The 22,106-nt window shown below is 38.0% G+C and overlaps 1 long non-coding RNA gene across 1 annotated transcript; it reads right to left on the bottom strand.

Moving 5' to 3' along the window:
- Positions 1-9,225: 9,225 nt before the first annotated feature.
- Positions 9,226-13,585, bottom strand: LOC138896461 (uncharacterized). Its single transcript, XR_011409624.1, has 2 exons — positions 13,164-13,585; positions 9,226-12,240 (listed from the first exon to the last, which is right to left on the bottom strand). It is a non-coding gene; the product is annotated as an uncharacterized lncRNA (long non-coding RNA).
- Positions 13,586-22,106: the final 8,521 nt, after the last annotated feature.

Here is a 22,106-nt window from a genome sequence, read left to right as displayed (position 1 = left end):
GACAGTAGGTCTAGGTTAGATTTGGAATTAAAATAATAAAATAAAGGAAAGGGTAAAATAGGACTAATAAGTAATAAATAAGGGTATAATTGAAAAGAAAAATACGTAACAATCCGACCACACCAAATCGGTCGTTACATAAAATGGCTCTTTTCGTTGTTACGTAACAATGGATTTAACAATACAATACAGCTAATTTTAAGTAACAATCAAAACAAATATTGTAATTATAATAACGTTACGATACGATACGATACAACGGGTAACAACCATCCAAACAAGGTGTTACTCCACATAAGGTTGGAGCCGGCCCTGCCCAGAGAGCTGGGATTCATCTCAACTTTTATTTAGTCATTTTCGTTAAGAGCCTGTTTCGAAAACCACCTAGTAATTTGGATTTGGTTGTAATTGAGTGTAATTACATAATTTAGTATATTTGTTTGGCCAAGTAATTACTTGATTAATATGGAATTAAGTGTAATTGTAGAGGTGTAATTACATTTTTCAATTCTCAAGGGGGAGGTAAGAATTGGTGGTAATTGTCACACCTCTTTTTACCTCCAAAAGATATGTGTTATGGATTGTTGTAGGTTAAAAGAGTTTTTTCATTTGAAGTGACAAACTTGAGTAGAGATTATTTTATTGTTTAGAGTCGCCACTTGGAATTGAATTTTTGGGTGTTCCAAGTCACCTTTTATTTGAATCCCTAGTCAAAGGAAAGTTTGACTCTAATATTATTGGTCTGCGAAAATAAAATTTTGGGTAAGGAATTCTGTTGACCGAGGAGAAGGTGTAAGGCATTCCCCGAGTCCCGTGGTTCTAGCACGGTCACTTTTATTGACTAAAATTGGCTTGAATTAAGTTTTGGATAAACTGTGCCTTATTAGATTTTTATGTTTTTTCTATGTCCGCTTTTATTGTTCATGACTTTATTAATCTCAAACTAGGATGAATATCCCCGACCCTAGCTTACACTAACCAAGACGAGTATTCCCGACCTCAGTTCGTGTGTCACACCTAAAATTGGAACCTACTCGAAGTTAGTTTAAATAACAAACTTTTATTTATTTGAAAGAATTGGAATAAGACGCGTGTCACTACCCGGAATTTTCACCGTCGGAACCGTGATGGTGCCTAACATTTCACTTGCTAGGCAAGCCCACGTTAGAGAATTATTAAGCAAATCCTTATTCAATTCAGTAAATAACAACAAATAAACTAAAATGAAATACAGCGAGTGCAGAATGATATAAAAACTTCATTAATTACTACCACTCAGATCTGGAATCACAATTCACGAATTTCTAGGATTTGCTACAAGTACAAGTCTGAAAGAAATACAAGTGTTTGAACGAAAAAAACAGTAAAGAAAAAAAAAGATAGATGGGGACTTCAAGGTCTGCGAACGCCAACAGATCTACCTTGAGTCTCCAATTAACTAGTATGAGCTGCTACGCCTCTGGATCGACTGGGACCAATACCAAAATCTATGCAGGTAGTGCAGAGTACAGTATCAATACAACTGACCCCATATACTGTAAGTGTCGAACCTAACCTCGACGAAGTAGTGACGAGGCTATGACAGGACACCTATATAACAAACCTGTGCAATTTAACAGTATATATACAAATAACAGTTAAACATGTATTATTGGGAGGGGGAACATGCTGAGGGGAATACGAGATAGAGAACTATAGCAGAATGGTAACTTGAACAGCCAATATACTATGAACCAATAAGAACAAGTAAATACAGTAAAGGAAAAATGCACGGCATCATCCTTCGTGTTTTTACTCTCAACCTCACTATAAAATAAATATAAATGGCACGGCATCACCCTTCGTGCATTAACTCTCATAACATGACACGACATCACCCTTCGTGCATTAACACTCACAATGTGGCACAGTATCACCCTTCGTGCATTAACACTCACAATAAGGCACGGCATCACCCTTAGTGCATTAACGCTCTTCCTTACCATAATACAATGAACATATAACAACAGGGAGATAGAATAACAAGTACAAACCTTACTTCAACATTTGGTTCCACAATATCAACTTCAACTTTGAAATGAATACTCAATTATCACCAAAAGATACATAAACATGATAAAAATGATCAATTTAACAATACAAGTCTAAACACGGATAACATGAACAAAGGAAGCTATAATTGCAAGAAACCAAGCCACACCCGCATGCTTTAACCCGACTACAAAGCATAAGTACTTGTCACCTCATGTATATTTTGTTCCCCAACATTTAAACATATACCAAATAGAAAAACAAGTCTTATTCCCTCAAGTCAAGGTTAACCACGACACTTACATCGCTCTGAAGACCAAACTCAAAGCTCAACCACGATTTTTCCTTCCGAATTCACCTCCAAACTACTCGTATCTATCCACAAATGACTCAATAATATCAATTATTGCTAAATGAATCAATTACAATCCATAAATTTAGATTTTTTAAACTTTTCCCAGAAAGTCAAAAATCGACCCCGGACCCGCTTGGTCAAAACCCGAGGTTCGGACCAAAATCCATTTACCCATTCACCCTCGAGCCCTATTATATAATTAGTTTCAGAATCCGACCTCAAATTGAGGTCTAAATCCCCAATTTGCAAAAAAACCCCAATTCTTCCTAAATCCCTAGTTTTCTACCGTGAAAGAACAAAGATTAGGGCTAGGAATTTAATTGGTGATGATAGAAATGGAAGAAAATGGGTTAAAGAGTACAAACCTATGAATTGGTTGAGTTGTCCCTTCAAAATCGCACCTAGCCGAGCTCTAATGGAGAGTTTATGAAAAATGAAAAAAATCACGTTTTTGAAAGGTTTTAAGATCTGGGAGTCAGGCCTTCTTCGCGTTCGCAAAGGGCCTGCCGCGTTCGTAATGTGCAGCAGCCCAAATGGCTTTCGTGTTCGCGAAGGTTGTTCCCTCTGGCCTCCGCGTTTGCGAGCCAGTGCTCGCGTTCGCATAGAAGAACGCGTGTCCCTTCCCCCAGGTCCCTCAAGCTTCGCGTTCGCGAAGGGTAAGCCCCCACTGCCTCGCGTTCGTGACCAAGTTGTTGCATTCGCGTAGAAGAAAATCATCCTGCCCCATTTTACATTTCGCGTTCGCGAGAGTACCTCCGCAAACGCGATGAAGGAAACACCAGATAACATCTGAAGCCAATAACAAGATTTTTTTAAGTTTCAAAACACCCATAGCCTATCCGAAACTCACCCGAGCCCTCGGGGCTCCAAACCAAATATGCACACAAGTCCAAAAATATCATACGAACTCGCTCACGTGGCCAAAATACCAAAATAACGCCTAGAACTACGAATCGGATACCAAATCAAATGAAATTTTCAAGAAGACTTTAAAACTTCTATTTTCACAACCGAACGTCCGAATCACATCAAACTAACTCCGTTTCTCACCAAATTTCACTGACAAGTCATAAATATAATAATGGACCTGTACCGGGCTCCTGAACCAAAATACGGACCTGATATCAACAAAACCAAATATCAGTCAATTCTAAAAATCATTAAACTTTCAAACTTTAATTTTTTATCAAAATTCCATATCTCGAGCTAGGGACCTCGGAATTTGATTCCGGGCATACGCCCAGATCCCAAATTATGATACGGACCTACTGGGATCGTCAAAATACGGATCCGAGTTCGTTTACTCAAAATGTCAATCGAAGTCAACTCAAATTAATTTATAAGGCAAAAAAAAATTTATCAGTTTTTAACATAAAAGCTTTCCGGAAAGATGTCCGGACTGTGCTCGCAAATCGAGGAAGGCTAAAATATAATTTTTAAGGTTTCGAATCACAGAATTAAGTTTCAAAACATGAGATGACCTATCGGGTCATCACATTCTCCACCTCTAAAACAATCGTTCGTCCTCAAACGGACATAAAAAAGTACCTAAATTGGTGAAAAGATGTGGATATCTACTCTGTATAACTGACTTGGACTCCCAAGTAGCTGCCTCAATGGGCTGACCTCTCCACTGCACTCGAACTGAAGGGTAACTCTTAGACTTCAGCTGTCGAACCTACCGGGCTAGAATAGCCACCGTCTCCTCCTCGTAAGTTAAATCCTTGTCCAACTGGACAGAGATGAAATCTAACGCGCGGGACGGATTGCCGTGATACTTCCGGAGCATGGACACGTGGAACACCGGATGAACTGTTGATAATCCCGGTGGCAACACAAGCCTGTAAACCACCTCTCCCACTCTCTCCAGAATCTCAAAAGGTCTGATATACCTAGGGCTCAACTTGCCCTTCTTTCCGAATCTCATTACACCCTTCATGGGTGATACCCGAAGAAACACTCTCTCACCGACCCTGAATGAAACATCACGAACTCTATGGTCGGCATAACTTTTCTGCCTGGACTGAGCTGTGCGAAATCGATCCTGAATAATCTTGACCTTATCCGAGGCATCATGTACTAGATCTGTACCCAACAACCAAGCCTCCCCCGACTCAAACTACCCAACTGGCAACCGGCACCGCCTACCGTATAATGCCTCAAAGGGAGCCATCTGAATGCTCGACTGGTAATTGTTGTGTAGGCGAACTCTGCAAGGGGCAAGAACTGATCCCACGATCCTCCGAAGTCTACAACACATGCGCCGAGCATATCCTCCAAGATCTGAATAGTGCGCTCGGACTGTCCATCCGTCTGAGGACAAAACTTTGTGCTCAAAGTCAACCCGCGTGCCCAACTTACGCTGTACTGCCCTTCAGAAGTGCAAGGTGAACTGCGTACTTCGATCAGAAATGATAGACACGGGCACAGGAAGGAAATGCGTTGACTTAGTCAGCCTGTCCACAATGACCCAAACTGCATCGAACTTCCTCTGAGTCCGTGGGAGTCCAACAACGAAATCCATAGTGATACGCTCCCACTTCTAGTTCCACTCAGGAATCTCTATCTTTTGAAGCAAACCACCAAGTCTCTGATGCTCGTAATTTAATTGCTGATAATTTAGACACCGAGATACACATGTAACTATATCTTTCTTCATCCTCCTCCGCTAATAATGCTGCCGTAAGTCCTGATACATCTTAGCGGCACCTAGGTCAATAGACTACTGGGAACTGTGGGCCTCCTCAGGAATCAACTTACGAAGTCCATCCACATTAGGCACACAGACAAGACCTTGCATCCTCAAAATTCTGTCATCTCGAATAGTAACCTGCTTGGCACCACCATGCCGCACTGTATTCCTAAGGACCAATAAATGAGGGTCGTCATACTGCCGATCTCTGATGCGCTCAAACAAAGAAGACCGAGCGACTGTACAAGCTAGAACACGGCTGGGCTCTGAAATATCCAACCTCACAAACTGGTTGGCTAAAGTCTGAACATATGATGCAAGCGGCCTCTCACTGACTGGAATGAACGCAAGGCTGCCCATACTCGCTGCCTTTGTACTCAAGGCATCGGCCAACACATTGGCCTTTCCGGGGTGGTACAAAATAGTAATATCATAGTTTTTCAATAGTTACAACCACCTCCTCTGCCTCAAATTGAGATCCTTTTGCTTGAACAAATACTGAAGGCTCTGATGATCCGTGAAAACCTCACACGACACACCGTAAAGATAGTGCCTCCAAATCTTGAGCGCATGAAAAAATGGCTGACAACTCTAAGTCATGGATAGGGTAATTCTTCTCATGAACCTTCAACTGCCGCGACGCATATGCAATCACCCTGCCCTCCTACATCAATACCGCACCGAGCCCAACACGGGACGCATCATAATATACCATATAAGATCCTGAACCTGTGGGCAACACCAACACTGGCACTATAGTCAAAGCAGTCTTGAGCTTCTGAAAGCTCGCCTCACACTCGCCTGAACATCTGAACGGGGCACCCTTCTAGGTCAACCTGGTCAATGGGGTTGCTATAGGTGAAAACCCCTCCACAAATCGACGGTAATAGCCCGCCAAACCCAAGAAACTCCTGATCTCCGTAGCTGAAGTTGGTCTAGGAAGGTTCTGAACTGCCTCAATCTTCTTAGGATCTACCTGAATGCCCTATGCTGATACAATGTGCTCCAAGAAAGCGACTGAATCCTACCAAAACTCGCATTTTGAAAATTTAGCATACAACTGGCTGGCTCTCAGAGTCTAAAGTACAATCCTGAGATGTTGCTCCTACTCCTCTCGACTGCGGGAGTAGATCAAGATATCATCAATAAACACGATCACAAAGGAGTCCAAATAAGGCTTGAACACTCGGTTCATCAAATCCATGAATGTTGATGGGGCATTTGTCAACCCAAATGACATCACCAGAAACTCATAATGCCCATAACGAGTTCGAAAAGCTGTCTTAGGGACATCAGATGCCCTAATCCTTAACTGAGGATAGCCAGATCTCAAATTAATCTTCGAAAACACCTTGTCACCCAGAAGTTGATCAAATAAATCATCAATCATCGGCAATGGATACTTGTTCTTGATGGTGACTTAGTTCAACTACCGATAATCTATACACATCCTCATCGATCCATCTTTCTTCTTCACGAACAACACGGGTGCACCCCCAGGGCGAGACATTAGGTCTAATGAAGCCCTTATCAAGCAAATCTTGCAATTGTTCCTTCAACTCTGGCGGGGCCATGCGGTATGGCAGAATGGAAATGGGCTGAGTACCCGGAGCCAAGTCAATATAGAAATCAATATCCCTGTCGGGTGGCATCCCCGGCAGGTCTGCAGGAAATACCTCTAGGAACTCACGAACAACTGGCACCGAATCCATGGAAGGAACCTCCGCACTAGAATCGTGAACATAAGCCAAATAACCCAGACACCCCTTCTCGACCATATACCGAGCCTTCACATAAGAGATAACCCTGCTGGTAGAATGGCCAGGAGTCTCTCTCCACTCTAATCGAGGAAACCCCGACAAGGCTAAGGTCACCATCTTGGCGTGACAATACAATATAGCATGATAAGGTGACAGCTAATCCATACCCAAAATGACATCAAAATCGACTATATCGAGAAGTAGAAGATCTACACTAGTCTCAAGACTCCCAATGGTGACCAAACACGAACGATAAACAAGATCTACAACAATAGCATCTCCCACAGGTGTGGACACATACACAGGAGCACTCAAAGAATCACGAGGCACAACCAAATATGAAGCAAAATAGGATGACATGTAGGAATAAGTAGAACCCAGATCAAATAGAACTGAAGCATCTCTACTACAAACTGAAACAGTACGTGTGATAATGGCGTCAGATGATTAGCCTCGGGCTTAGCTGGAAAAGTATAACACCGGGGTTGGGCCCTATCACCCTGAACTACGTCCCCGGGACGGCCTCTAGCTGGCTGGCTTCCACCTCTAACGGCCTGACCTCCACCTCTAACAGTCTGGCCTCTACCTCTGGCTGCCTGACCCCTGCCTCTGGCTGGCTGAGCAGGTGGTGCAGTAACTGGTGCCGGAACAATGGCACGAAAGCCCTGATGTTGTGAGCTACCCGATGCCCGAGGGAAAAATCTAGCAATGTTCCTCGGATCACTACAAGTATAACAGGACCTCGGCTACTGTGACTGCTGACCCTAAAACTGACTTTGTCGACTTGAGTAACCACCCTGAAAACTCTAAAGCGGAGGTGCACTAATAGGAGCTGGTAGTGCATTGTAGGCTAGCTAGTCGGAATAAGGCATATGAGGGCCACGACCACCTGAGGCATCGTGGGATGCCTAGAGTGCCGAATGAAATGGCCTGGGAGGATGGCCTCTACCAAAAGTACCCCTGCCTCTAGATGAGGCACCGCTGAACCCCCCGGAATGACGTGGTCTCTTGTCAGACCCCTGACCTCCCTGAGCAAGAACCATCTCGACTCGCCTGGCGACATTGGCAGCCGCCTGAAAAGAAATCTCACTCCCAGTCTCCTTAGCCATCTACAATCTGATAGGCTGAGAAAGTCCGTCAATAAACCTCCCCACCCCCCCTCTCTCTCTCTCTCTCGGTAGGAAGCAGAAGAAGAGCATGACGGGCCAAATCCACAAAATGGGTCTCATACTGAGTAACAGTCATACTGCCCTGCTGGAGACGCTCGAACTGACGACGATGATCCTCTCTCAATGTGATAGGAAGAAACTTCTCTAGAAAGAGCTGAGAGAACTGGTCCCAAGTAAGAGCAGGAGATCCAGCTGGTCTGGTCAACAAATAATCTCTCCACCATTTCTTGGCGGAACCAGTCATCTAAAATGTAGCAAAATCGACCCCATTGGTCTCCATTATACCCATGTTCTGTAGCACCTCATGACAGCTGTCAAGATACTCCTAGGGATCCTCTGAAGAAGCACGACTGAAGTGAACTGGAAAGAGCTTGGTAAATCTGTCCAATCTCCATAAAGCCTTAGAAGACATAACTGACCCATCACCGGTCTGTGCCGCAATAACCGACTGAACTACTCTAACTGGATGAGCGGTTGTAGTCTGATACTGGGGAGCCATCTGCTCCGGAGTGTGAGTAGCAGGAGTCTGTGCTCCTCCTCCAGCCTGAGAGACGGCTGGTGCCATGGGGAATGTGCCAGTGTGGGCCACATTCTCCATAAGGCCTACCAAACAAACCAAAGCATCTTGAAGCACTGGGGTGGTAATGAACCCCTCTGGGTCCTGAGCTGGTCCGACATGCACATTCTGGGATGGAACCTCCTCATCAAACTCTATATGAGGCTCTACCGCTAGTGCTTCTGCTCGAGCTCTGGGCTGAGCTCTACCCCTGCCTCGGCCTCTGGCACGGCCTCGACCTCTACCCCTAGTAGGAGCTGCCATTGGAGGCTCTGGCTGCTCAGCTGAAGATGCGGTACATTTCCTCTCCATCTGCGAGAGAATAAATGTAGAAGAATTCAATTAGCATTGAGAGAACAAAAATCGCATGACACAGAAGAATAGAAGTGAAATTTGTTCCTAAACTTCATAGCCTCTGGAAGATAAGCACAGACGTCTCCGTACCGATCCTCCAGACTCTACTAAGTCTGCTCGTGAATTGTGAGACCTAGGCAACCTAGTGCTCTGATACCAACTTGTCACGACCTGAAATTCTCACCTTTAGGACCGTGATGGCGCCTAACATTCTACTTACTAGGCAAGCCGACGTTAGAGAATTATTAATCCAATCTTTATTCAATTCAGTAAATAACAGCAAATAAAATAAAATGAAATACAGCGAGTGCGAAATGATATAAGAACTTCATTAATTACTACCACCCGGATCTGGAGTCACAATTCACGAACTTCTAGGCTTTACTACAAGTACAAGTCTGAAAGAAATACAACTATTTGAATGAAAGAAACAATAAAGAAAAAAAATATAGACACGGACTTCAAGGTCTGCGAACGCCAACAGTTCTACCTCGAGACTCCGATGAACCAATCTGAGCTGCTACGCCTCTCGATCAACTGGGACCAATACCAAAATATGTACAGAAAGTGAAGAGTGCAGTATCAGTACAACCGATCCCATGTACTGGTAAGTGTCGAGCCTAACTTCGACGAAGTAGTGACGAGGCTATGACACGACACCTACATAACAAACTTGTGCAATTTAACAGTATATGTACAAATAACAGCTAAACATGTACTATTGGGAGGGGGAACATGCTGAGGGGAATACGAGATAGAGAACTACAACAAAATGGTAACTTGAATAGCCAATATACTATGAACCAATAAGAACAAGTAAATACAGTAAAGAAAAAAATACACGGCATCACCTTTCGTGCTTTTACTTTCAACCTCACCATAAAATCAATAGAAACGGCACGACATCACCCTTCGTGTATTAACTCTCATAACATAGCACGACATCACCCTTTGTTCATTAACACTAACAATGTGGCATGGCATCACCCTTCGTGCATTAACACTCAGAATATGGTACGTCATTACTCTTCGTGCATTAACGCTCTCCCTTACCATAATACAATGAACAAATAATAAAAAGGAGATAGAATAACAAGTATAGCCTCACTTCAATATTTGGTTACACAATATCAACCTCAACTTCGGAATCAATACTCAATTATCACCAAATGATCCGTAAATATGATAAAAATGATCAATTTAACAATGCTAGTCTAAACACGGATAACATGAACAATGGAAGCTATAATTGCAGGAAACCAAGCCCCCTCCCTCCCCGCATGCTTTAACCCGACTACAACGCATAAGTACTCGTCACCTCACGTATACGTTGTTCCCCAACATTTAAACATATATCAAATAGACAAACAAGTCATATTCTCTCAAGTCAAGGTTAACCACGACACTTACCTCGCTCTGAAGACCAAACTCAAAGCTCAACCACAGTTTTTCCTTTAGAATCCACCTCCAAACCACTCGTATCTATCCACAAATGACTCAATAATATCAATTATTGCTAAAGGAATCAATTACAATGCATAAATTTAGATTTCCCAAATTTTCCTCCAAAAAGTCAAAAATTGACCCCGGGCCCGCTTGGTCAAAACCTGAGGTTCGGACCAAAATCTATTTACCCATTCACCCCCGAGCCCGATTATATAATTAGTTTTAAAATCCGACCCCAAATTAAGGTCTAAATTTCCAATTTGCAAAAACCCCGAATGCTTCCTAAATCCTAGTTTTCTACCACGAAAGAACAAAGATTATGACTAGGAATTTAATGGGTGATGATAGAAATGGAAGAAAATGAGTTAAAGAGTACAAACCTATAAATTGGTGTTGAGTTTTCCCTTCAAAATCTCATCTAGGCCGAGCTCTAAAGGAGAGTTTATGAAAAATGGGAAAAATTCCGTTTTTGAAATGTTTTAAGGTTTGGGCGTCAGGCCTTCTTCGCGTTCGCGAAGGGCCTGCCGCGTTTGCGATGTGCAGCAGCCCAAATGGCTTTCGCGTTCGCGAGTTCCTCTTCGCGTTTGAGAAGGCTGTTCCCCCTGGTCTCCGCGTTCGTGAGCCAATGCTCGCGTTCGCGTAGAAGAACGAGTGTCCCCTCCCCCAGGTCCCTGAAGCTTCGCAAGAAGCTGGTCACGTTCGCGAAGGGTAAGCCCATATTGCTTCGCGTTCGCGACCTAGCTACTGCGTTCGCGTAGAAGAAAATCATCCTGTCCCATTTTACCTTTCGCGTTCGCGAGAGTACCTCCGCGAACGCGATGAAGGAAACACCAGATAACAGTTGAAACCAAAAACCAGATTTTTCTAAGTTTCAAAACACCCATAACCTATCCAAAACTCACCCGAGCTCTCAAGGCTCCAAACCAAACATGCACACAAGTCCAAAAATATCATACGAACTCGCTCGCGCGAACAAAACACCAAAATAATGCCTAGAACTACGAATCGGACACCAAATCAAATGAAATTTTCAAGAAGACTTTAAAACTTCTATTTTCACAACCGAACGTCCGAATCACGTCAAACTAATTCCGTTTCTCATCAAATTTTACAGACAAGTCATAAATATAATAATGGACCTGTACCGGAATCCGGAACCAAAATACGGATCCGATATCAACAAGACCAAATATCAGTCAATTCTAAAAATTATTAAACTTTCAAACTTTAAGTTTTCATCAAAACTCCATATCTCGAGTTAGGAACCTCGGAATTCGATTCCGGGTATACGTCCAGGTCCCAAATTACGATACGGACCTATCGGGACCATCAAAATACGGATCTGGGTCCGTTTACTCAAAACGTTGACCGAAATCAGCTCAAATTAATTTTTAAGGCAAAAATTCTTATTTTTATTAGTTATTAACATAAAAGCTTTCCAGAAAGACGCCCGTAATGCACATGCAAATCGAGAAAGGTTAAAATATGATTTTTAAGGCTTCGGATCACAGAATTAGGTTTCAAAACATGAGATGACCTATCAGGTCATCACAACATGTCCTCATGACCCTGTCATTTTTATGTCTTTATTCCGATGCGTGTTTTTCCGACATTGATTACGACAAAATTATTAATCTTGGTTAGATCTAATATTGAGTTAGATTACGAAAAAAAAGCTTATCCATCTTTATTGTGAAAGAAAATGCCTCGTTGTAGCTTAATGGTAGTAAGACAACATATGGATACTATGTATATTGAACAAAACCAGCATTGTTAGTAAAAACAAATAAAAAAAAAGGCTGATTTTAATTATTGACAAACCTGGCCAGCACTTGGATTTAATTGGCAGTGGGCTGCCTTGAAAGGATATGGGCCACCTTAGTCAAATTATTGGATTAATTAGTATGGCAGCACATTTATCGCTTTCAACAATTTCAACTCAACTTTTCATCAAACGAACTTAAACACAAAATATTAAAGCCATGTGCTCATTGAATTAGAAAGAGAAATCTTTTCTTGTTTCCAGATTATTTCCTTCACTACTACATTTAATTCATTCACTACCAAACCTTCCATTCTAAGTAAGATCAGACCAAGTAAAATTCCAATTCTTCTAATTATTTAACATGACTCCAAGAGGATTAAACTGATGACGTTAAGAGCATGGATTACCCATATTTCATGCATTTATTCAAACTAATTGCAAATAAAAGAAAAAGGATGAACAAATCAAAACAAGAAAAGTATTTGCAACCTACTGACGGAAAGAAGCAAAGAATTTAATTTGAGAAGGAAGGAATCAGTTAAAGCAAATGTAATATTGAAAGATTAGATAAAAGAATAGATCTTTACAAAAGCTCCTTCATGAGAATGGTCCTCTAGAAAATCTCTTTTAAAATAAACATCAGAAACTAATCAATGACTGGGGAAAGGATTGTGTTGGAAAAATATGGTGAGTACTTTCCTTTCTCTTTTTCTTTTTTAAAGTTGCGGCATTCTTAACTCTTTGTCATGTGCTAAGTCTCTATGCTACTTAACAGAGAACTTGAAGTTGAAATCATGGGCATTAAAACTACTTAACAATATACCCTACTTCATATGTGTACAAAACAGCAAAACTGAAACTTCAAACAAGAGCATAGGATTCTTGAGCAAACAAGGATTTTACCATTTTGATCAATCATGCGAAAGGAAACGAATGAAAGAAACAAACAAAAGAAAATCTGAAACAAACTCATGAGTCATGGTTTTATTCATTCATATCTAGCACATGATTTACACTACATGGTTAGAGTAATACCTTGGTAGCAGAAAGATATAGAAACAACAATGAAGACTTAGAAAAATCTTCGACTACCGAACTCAGCTAAACCGCAAAACAGCAGAGAAACCCAGCTTTGTGATCCAAGAATAACCCAGAAAAACCAGCAAGAAGCACATGAGACTAATCCCTCTAGTAATTTCAAGAATCACCTAAGAGATCCTTTTATTTTTGCACTCTAAGATTTCACTCAGAAAAACTCACAATTTTCAGCTTACTATTAGGTGTTCAGCTGCCCTTTTTACTCTTCAAAGTTGTGTCTTTATTTTTTTTAGTAGAGATTCCCATTTTCCTCATGTTGTCCCCCTCTTTCCTCCTTCCCTTTTGACTTTTGTTATTTTTCTTCTTTTTCCAAAGAATCCCCCTTTTTTACTTTTTGTTGTGTGTTATATACTGGGGGTGTAAAATGAACATCTCAGGCAACTTACTTGAAGATGCCTAAATGGGGACCGTGGTACTAAAAAAAAAAAGAGCACGTTGTTGTATTTGAAGAAAAAAAAAAGTAATAAGATGAACTATACTATTAAATTGATAAAATAAAATACTATTAAATCAAAATAATAAGATGAACTAACTAAAAAAACTATTTCTCGTCAACGAAACAAAAAGTATATAAAAATAACTACTAACGAAAATTGCAAAAGTACTAACTTACTAATTTGGACCGAATAAACAAAGATATACTATTGTATATTTTCTCTCTTTTGCAAATGCAAATAAAACTTACACTAAAATGTGAATTTTTTTTATATTTTTTTAATTTTCTTAACTAAAACCTATAAAAAGTGAGACAAAAGCTAAAATATTAATATTACCTAAAAGAAATAATTAATGTCAAAATAGTATAAAATTTAAATTCAGTCAAAATTTAGGTGCTCACAATAATTACATTGTGTAATTATAAGGTTACTTTTTAATTTCTTTTCTTTTCATTTTTATTTTAATTTATTTTCTTTATAACTATTTATTTCAGTTATTTTTTATTATTATTTTTTTTTAAAAAAATTCTTTTTTAATTTTAAAATATATTTTCTTTGTACATTATTTATTTTTTATTTCTCTACCTTTACTTCTTGTGATTCCATGTAATTGCTCGTATATTTTATTTCTTATTTATTTTATTTTCTTCATTTAGCGTAAATGCATTATTATTGTAGTTTTTCAAACTACACCTCCTAATATTAAAATCAATGAGTCATTAACAAACTTGGCATATAATGAGTGATGTCATTAAAGTAAAATTTCGTTGTTGAATGAGGTTATAAACTTATTATATTTCTTAATCTTAAATTTTATTGGAACTTATTTTTATTATGTTGGAATTTGACATATGTCAAATTTTTTTTTGTTTTTTTGAGATTTTGAAATTGTGTTATATTTATGGTTCCAATTTACTTATTTTAGTAGCATATGCTTGTTATTTCACATTGCATGTTGTTCATTTTTTAGTTAGAATTGATAGATTAGTTTTGTGAAGCATTTGCATAATATTATGGCATTATATTTATAAATATTAATTTATTTTATCAAACATGCATTCCATGATATTCTTGCAAAACGTATGTTTTTTGTTTTTATAATTAATTAAACTAAATATTATTAATTAAAGAAAATTTATATCAGTTATTTTTACAATATTAGTTATAAATATATGATTGCTAATTAGTGTATATTCAAGAAAAAATATGCATTTTAAATACCAAATCTAATATCATTTATACTCATAAAAAATCATTTATAGACATTTAATTATTATATTAACTTTTAAGTTTCGATAATTACTTCATTTAAAATTTAATCTTACTGTGTAATTATATTTGTCCAATCAAATAATATGCTTATAATTACACTGTAATTATGTTATGACAAGCAAACAAGCCGTCGTAATTACTAGACTGTATAATTATTAAACTGTTTAATTACTATCTTAATAATTATACCAATTTCAATTATCGAGTGTCTTTCCAAATAGACGAGTGTAAGGTTAAAAGAGAAAACGTTGATAGGAGTGTTACTTTAATACTTTAATCAGGCAAAGTAATGACTTTTTGGTCAACGGAAAGCTAAGAATAGAAAAGTATTACTTACTAAGTATTTTCTTTATATCCACAACTAAAAACATTGGCTTGTCAGAGTAACAAGAAATTATGGTCCAAATATTTTTTTTTTTTTACTGTATGAGTTCAAATTGGTTGATAACAAGTGGCTAAACATCGGGTGACATGTGAAATCGAGAACAAATAAAAGTTATATCGGCAAATAATCAATACCTTTATAAAGTACGTAATCGGTACAGGACGGATCCCGAAGGAAGCATAATCGATAGTAAAGACTCAAAAGCTTGACATCGGATATCACTAAATGAGCAGTCATTAAAAAGAATATTTGCATTCAAGGTCAGCCGTTATGCATCCATCAATGACATTTTTATTTTCATTCAAGAGGAGCTTGATTTTAGGATCTTGTCTCTCTCGGTAGAGCTATAAATAATAGGATTAGCAGCCATTGTAAGGACAAGAAACATTCTGCACATAAAACTGTACTTCACTAATTTTCGCTAAATCTAATGAATTTTATCATATGTCCTATCTTTGTTTCTGCTTTGCTTTCAGAAAGACCGAGCCCAAGATCAGGTTTGCCTTTTCTCTTTAATTTTAGTCGTTAATCTTATTTTTATTCTATTTTATTATTTTTTTGTGATCAAATCAGATCGCTTGTCTATAAATCACACTATAAATTTAACTGTACAATTTTACGGGTAAACAAGTATTTGATGATTTCAACTAAAGAGATCCTTGAAATTCCAAACACAATGCGCAGGCAAAATGTGAGAGGAACCAGGTGGCAAGTAGAGTATCTGTGATTTTCCAATTCTGGGACTACGAGCATATAATTAATCTCTTATCCGAGTAATGACGCAACATGTGCTCTTTTCATTTGGCCAAAAAATCTCAACTCCTGCTTTGTAATCCCATTACCAAAAAAAAACCTCTTTGCTTTGCGCATTCTTTCCCATTTTGTTTGTCAAGCTTTTGTAAGCTAGCTATGTCTCTTCAAAGTAATGAATACAAAATTATAGGGGTTAAATTCACCGATAATTATCCAACTTATCATTTATTTCACAAAAGTTACTTATCTATTTTTTATCATTTAAAAGTCACTCAACTTTACTTTTGTAACTTAAAAGTCATTCTACTTCAAAACCTATAAAATATCCTATAAAAATATGACATGGCATTAAATTTAATTAAAAATCTAAATATAGTGCCACATAAGCTTAGATGGACCATACCCAATTTAGACCCATTTCATCCATAATTTTATTTGATCCATAACCCAAATGGGTTTTAATATTTTAAACATTAGAAGGAAAAGAAGAGAACAATTATTTTGTGCTAAAAATATCTTACTTTATTTGTTACGTAATAACGTTAATGTCATCACCTATAATTTTATTAAAATTATGAACATAACTAGCACATAACTAGTTTTTGCATCCTTCATATCATTTTATAATTTTTCATGAAGTTAAAATACTACCATATCAATCTCACATAACATATAAATATACCAGTAACAGACAAGAACAACAAGCTAATAAGAAGCTATTTTTACAAAATTGTAACGACCTGACCGGTCGTTTTGACCATTCACGCTCCTTTCAACTATTTAAAATCTTGAGTAAATTTCAACGAGGTATTATGACTTGTGTGAATTGTCGGTTTTAATTTTTAAGGTATTTCGGAGTTAGCTTGGAAGAATGAATTTTCATGTTGGAAATTTAGTTGAAAAGGTTGACCGGATATTGACGTATGTGTAGTGACCCGGAGAATTTTTGCTAAGGAAATCAAGATTTTGTGGTGTCGAGGTAAATCAATTAGTATAAAGGTTGTAGAAATTTGGCTCGGACTTTTTAGGTTGAACAATGCATCGATGTGTAAAGGAAAATTTTGTCAGAAAAGGGTCATTTCTGCGACCAATATGCGGTCGCAGAATCACTCTGCGGACCACATAATGGTCGCAAAGTGGACCAGGAGAGGGGCAAGATTTGAGAAAAATCTGCGGTGTACTAAGCGACCGCAGACCTGTTTTGCGGTGCATTATGCGACCGCAGAATAAGTATGCGGACCGCATAATGATCGCAGACCAGGTCAGTAACGCCCAGCTTTGGAGGCCAAATTATGCGGCAGGTATGCAGACCGCATACCTGTTATGCGATCGCATATGCGACCGCAGAATCTGTTCCGCAGCTTCATTTTTCTAGTTTTATAAACTCGACCCCATTCTTATAAAACACTATTGAGGGTCATTTTGAAGGGTTTTCATCTGATGTTTTAGAGAGAGGTGAGAGCATTTTAGAGAGAGAAAGTGAAGACTTAATCATTTATCCATCAATTCTTGTTCAAGGTTTGAAGATTTCTTAAGGATCTTGCTAGGGCTTCAAAGAGGTAAGAATTTCTTTCCTCAATTCTTCAATTTCGGGTTTGGTGATTAATAGTATGATTCTTGGGTGTAAGAGTATTATGTATACATACCAATAAGGTTGTGAAAGGATTGTTAAGTTCAAATGGGTAAGGATTGGGTTGAAAATGGTAGAAATCTTCATAGACTTTAATTGAAGATTTGAGGGTCGAGTTGATATCGGATTTTGGTAAAATTTATATGGTTGGACTCGTGGTTGGATGGGCGTTCATATTATGTAACTTTTGTCGGGTTCCGAGATGTGGGCCCTACGGGTGATTTTTGAGTTAATTTCGGATTTTATTAGAAAAATTAGTATTTCCTTATGGAATTAATTATAAGAATTTATATTGACTGAATCGAATTAATTATGGCTAGATACGAGGCTTTCGGAGACCAATTCTCGTGGCAAGGGCTTATCGGAATAAATAATTATACGGGTTGAGGTAAGTAACAATTATAAATATGGTCCTGATGGTATGAAACCCCAGATTTTGATATCATGTGATTATTTTGGAGGTGGCGCACATGCTAGGTGATAGGCGTGTGGGCGTGCACCGAGGAAATTGTGACTTGGTCCGTCCCGAAAAATTGTAAAGTTGAATAATTTATTGTTAGCTATATGATCTCTATGTGTTGAAGAAATTTGACAATAAATCATATTAGAAATCATGCTTAGGCTATCTTATAGTACTGTTATGACCCGTAGAGGTCGCATACTTGTTGAATTATTTGTCAATTGTTGTCTTGTACTCAGTCATGATTTTTCTTGCGTATTATACCTCGGTCTTTCTGGATATTTGTTAATATACTATGTTATCTTTGTTTGGGCTGATCTTTGTGATTTCTGAGAGCCCGAGAGACTTGAGAGGTTGAGGACTGAGTAAGGCCGAGGGCCTGTCGGTGAGGTAATGATATTATTGCACGTGAGTTGTCCGTGCAGGATATTATAGCACGTGAGTTGTCCGTGCAGCACGTGAGTTGTCTGTGCAGATTATGGCGCTTGGGCTGTAGGAGCCCCTCCGGAATCTGTACACACCCCCAGTGAGCGCGGGTACCCATTGAGTGTGAGTGCTGAGGGCTGAGAGCCGAGTGATGAGTTGAGTGATTGTTGCCTGAGAGGCTGTACTTGCTTTGCATTTGTTGTTGCACTTGGTTGCTATTTGTCATTGTTGTGAAATCTCTGAAAGATTGTTGATATACGGATTACATGAACAGGAACTGTATAAAAAAAATAATTTAACTTAAACTGCCGGATTTGAAAGCACGTCTATTCTTTGCTGAAATTACTGAAAGTGAACTATAACTGTGTAGCTCATCATTATCTTCAGTTCCTTAGTTATTTTTATTACTTGCTGAGTTGGTTGTACTCATACTACACCTTTCACTTCGTATATAGATCCAGGTATTTTCGGACATAGCGGGTGTTGATCATTTTGCGCAGTCGAATTTTGGGAGATTTTTAGGTAGCTGCCATGTTCTGCAGACCTTGTCTCTCCTTCTCTATATCTTTGTATATTGTATTTGGTCTCAAACTATTATAGATCGTATTTTCCAGACTTGTATTCATATTAGATGCTCATGTACTCAGTGACACCAGGTTTTGGGAGTGATTGTATCGGTAATTGTAGGATTTATGGATTTTATTGAAATATTATATTTTCAAACTTAAGAGAAATTGTGGTTTATTGAGATTTTCGGCTTGCCTAGTATTAAGATATGCGCCATCACGACAAGTGAGATTTTGGGTCGTGATATTACTATTCCATTAAAGTCAAAATATTGCTTATTAAGTAATACTAACAGACAAAAATACTGCTCAGTAAGAAACATCCACAATGAAATTGCATAGTAGAAGTTTTTAATACATACCGCAATCATAGACAACCTATAGCGATAGTTTGGACAAAAGAAAGAGACAACGTATTGTGTCATTGACCGTAAATGTGCAACCAAAACTTAAAGATAAATCAAAAGACCTAATTTTTCTTAAATTTCTTAGACTTCTTTTTCTACAAATTAACCACAAAATCAAAGTGCTAGTCCAGTTAATTGTTCAAATATTAATAACCTATTTTGGTTATAGGTCAAATCGGGCTGAGGAAGAAATGAGTCTAACTTAGATATGGCCTATTTAAGCTTATGTGGCATTATTATTAGATTTTTTAATTAAATGTAATGTAATGTCATATTTTTTATTGGATATTTTATAGGTTTTGAATTAGAATGACTTTTAAGTTACAAAGGTAAAATTGAGTGATTTTTAAGTGATGAAAAATAAATAAGTGACTTTTATGAAATAAATGATAAGTTGGATGAGCTTAAGTGGAATTAATCCAAAATTATAGTACTCATCATTTAAGGGAAAATTGGACTATGTTGAGCGCTGCACACAAAAATCTAGAATATGTTATCATCCAATCCACGTCAAATGTGTTCATTTAATTTGTTGGTTATTTTAATCTTCTTTCTTTTACCTTGGAAGTTGAACGTAAGAATATTAAACTTGATACCGTTTTTTGCGTTCTTTTTTAGACTTATGCAAGAGCATCTTTATGTTATATAAGTTCTAAGTATTCCAAATCTACTGGATCTTTGCTTGATTTGTTTGTTACATCGGTCCAAAAATATCAGGAGAAATTCAAAAATAGACAGATTTATAAGTGGTAATTGAAAAATAGCCACAGTTTCAAAAATAATTGAAATTTAGCCACTTTTCATGTAAAGATAAATCTGAACGAAAACATTGTTTAAAATACGGAAAATATTCCAGCATAATATACTGGAGTTCCAGTATATTATTATACTGGAGTTCCAGTATAATATACTGGAACTCCAACATAATATACTGGAGCTCCAGTATAATATACCGGTCCAGCATAATATGCTGGAAGTTCATACACATGTGCTCCAATCTCCAGTGTATTATGCTGGAACTTTTCGCGTGTTGGAGTTCCAGCATAATATGCTGGAAGTTCATACACAAGTGCACAAATCTCCAGTATATTATGCTGGACCGGTCTGTATTGCAGCAAAATAGTGGCTATTTTTCAATGACTTTGCAAACGGTGACTATTTTTGAATTAGCAGTCCGAAAAATAGCTATCTCGTGTTATTTTTACAAAAATATCCACTTGTTCACTTTTTCCACTAGTATGTCCACCTATGTAACAATGAGTATCACATAAACTAAAATAATTTATTTGTCCTTCACGCAAAGTAAAATTTGTCGCCACCAAGATAAAGGTTGAATAATTTAGACATTTTGAAACCCAGTTTTAAAAAAATTCCCAACCAACCTAACGGAGAAAAATTAAAATAACCAAAAAAGCAGAAAAGAGAAGATGATAAACTTTATGCAATTACAACTTCTTAATTGTTTTTTTTATGCTGAACTTCCCCTTATCTTCAAACTCTTCAATAGCCACCATATTATTTTCAGCATTTGTCACCTAACCTCTTGCTCCAAATATTTTCCTTTTCCTGACTACCCAACATGCTTGTGCTGGCGTGGCCATATTCTTCAGGTCTTTGCCTTTTTTGTAGATTGCATGAATCCATTGCACCCAGAGTTTGTACTTTTTATCGATTGCTTAAAGAAGCTTGCATATTGCAGCTTTGTTCCATATAAAAAAATCTAAGATACTCACTCCTCCTACAATCTTAGGCATACATAGTGTACTCCAGGCAACTAATGCTTTTATAAAAAATTCATTGCTTCCTGTCCAAAGAAAATTCCTACACACAGTTGTTACCATTTTGAGAATCTTTTTTAGAAGCAGGAATACTTGTGCCCAATAAGTCTGCATTCGAAAATAACACTTTTTATAAGCTGGACTCTTCCACTGTAATATAGGAACTTTGTAGTCCAATACTTAATTCTAAAATTGATCTTTTCAATATGGAAGACATTGAGCCATTCACAGTTTTCTAGATGCTAATGGAACTCCCAGATACTTGAATGGCATCTCCCCTGTGGAAAAGTACATGTCTTGTAGATCTAGGTCTTGAATTCAGGGGATACACCAGCAACGTAGAAGGAACTTTTCTCCAGATTTGCTTTTAGCCCAGAAACAGTAGAGAAGTGCTGGAAAGCTTGCAACAACAATTGTATGGAGAATCTGTCTGCTCTACAGTATATTAGCAAGTCATCAGCAAAACACATGTGCACTAACCCTTTGCTTGCATACCTGGTATGGTAGTTGAAATCTGGATTATACCTGAGTTGTTTGAGAGGCCTGTTTAGGTACTCCATTGCCAAAACAAACAAATATGGAGACATAGGTTCTTCGTGCCTTAATCCCTTCTTAGCCTGGAATATTGGAGTCCAACCACCATTTATCAACAAGGAGTAACTAATTGTAGAGACACATGTCATAATAAGTTCCACCACTTTCAATGGAATGCCATACTCCAGTAATACCATCTTTAAGAAATTCCAATTCACTGAGTCATAGGCTT

This window comes from Nicotiana tomentosiformis, chromosome 7 (assembly GCF_000390325.3).
Source record: "Nicotiana tomentosiformis chromosome 7, ASM39032v3, whole genome shotgun sequence".
Lineage (NCBI taxonomy): Eukaryota > Viridiplantae > Streptophyta > Magnoliopsida > Solanales > Solanaceae > Nicotiana > Nicotiana tomentosiformis.
Note: the sequence above shows the minus strand (reverse complement) of the source record. Positions and strands in the feature narration are given on the sequence as shown.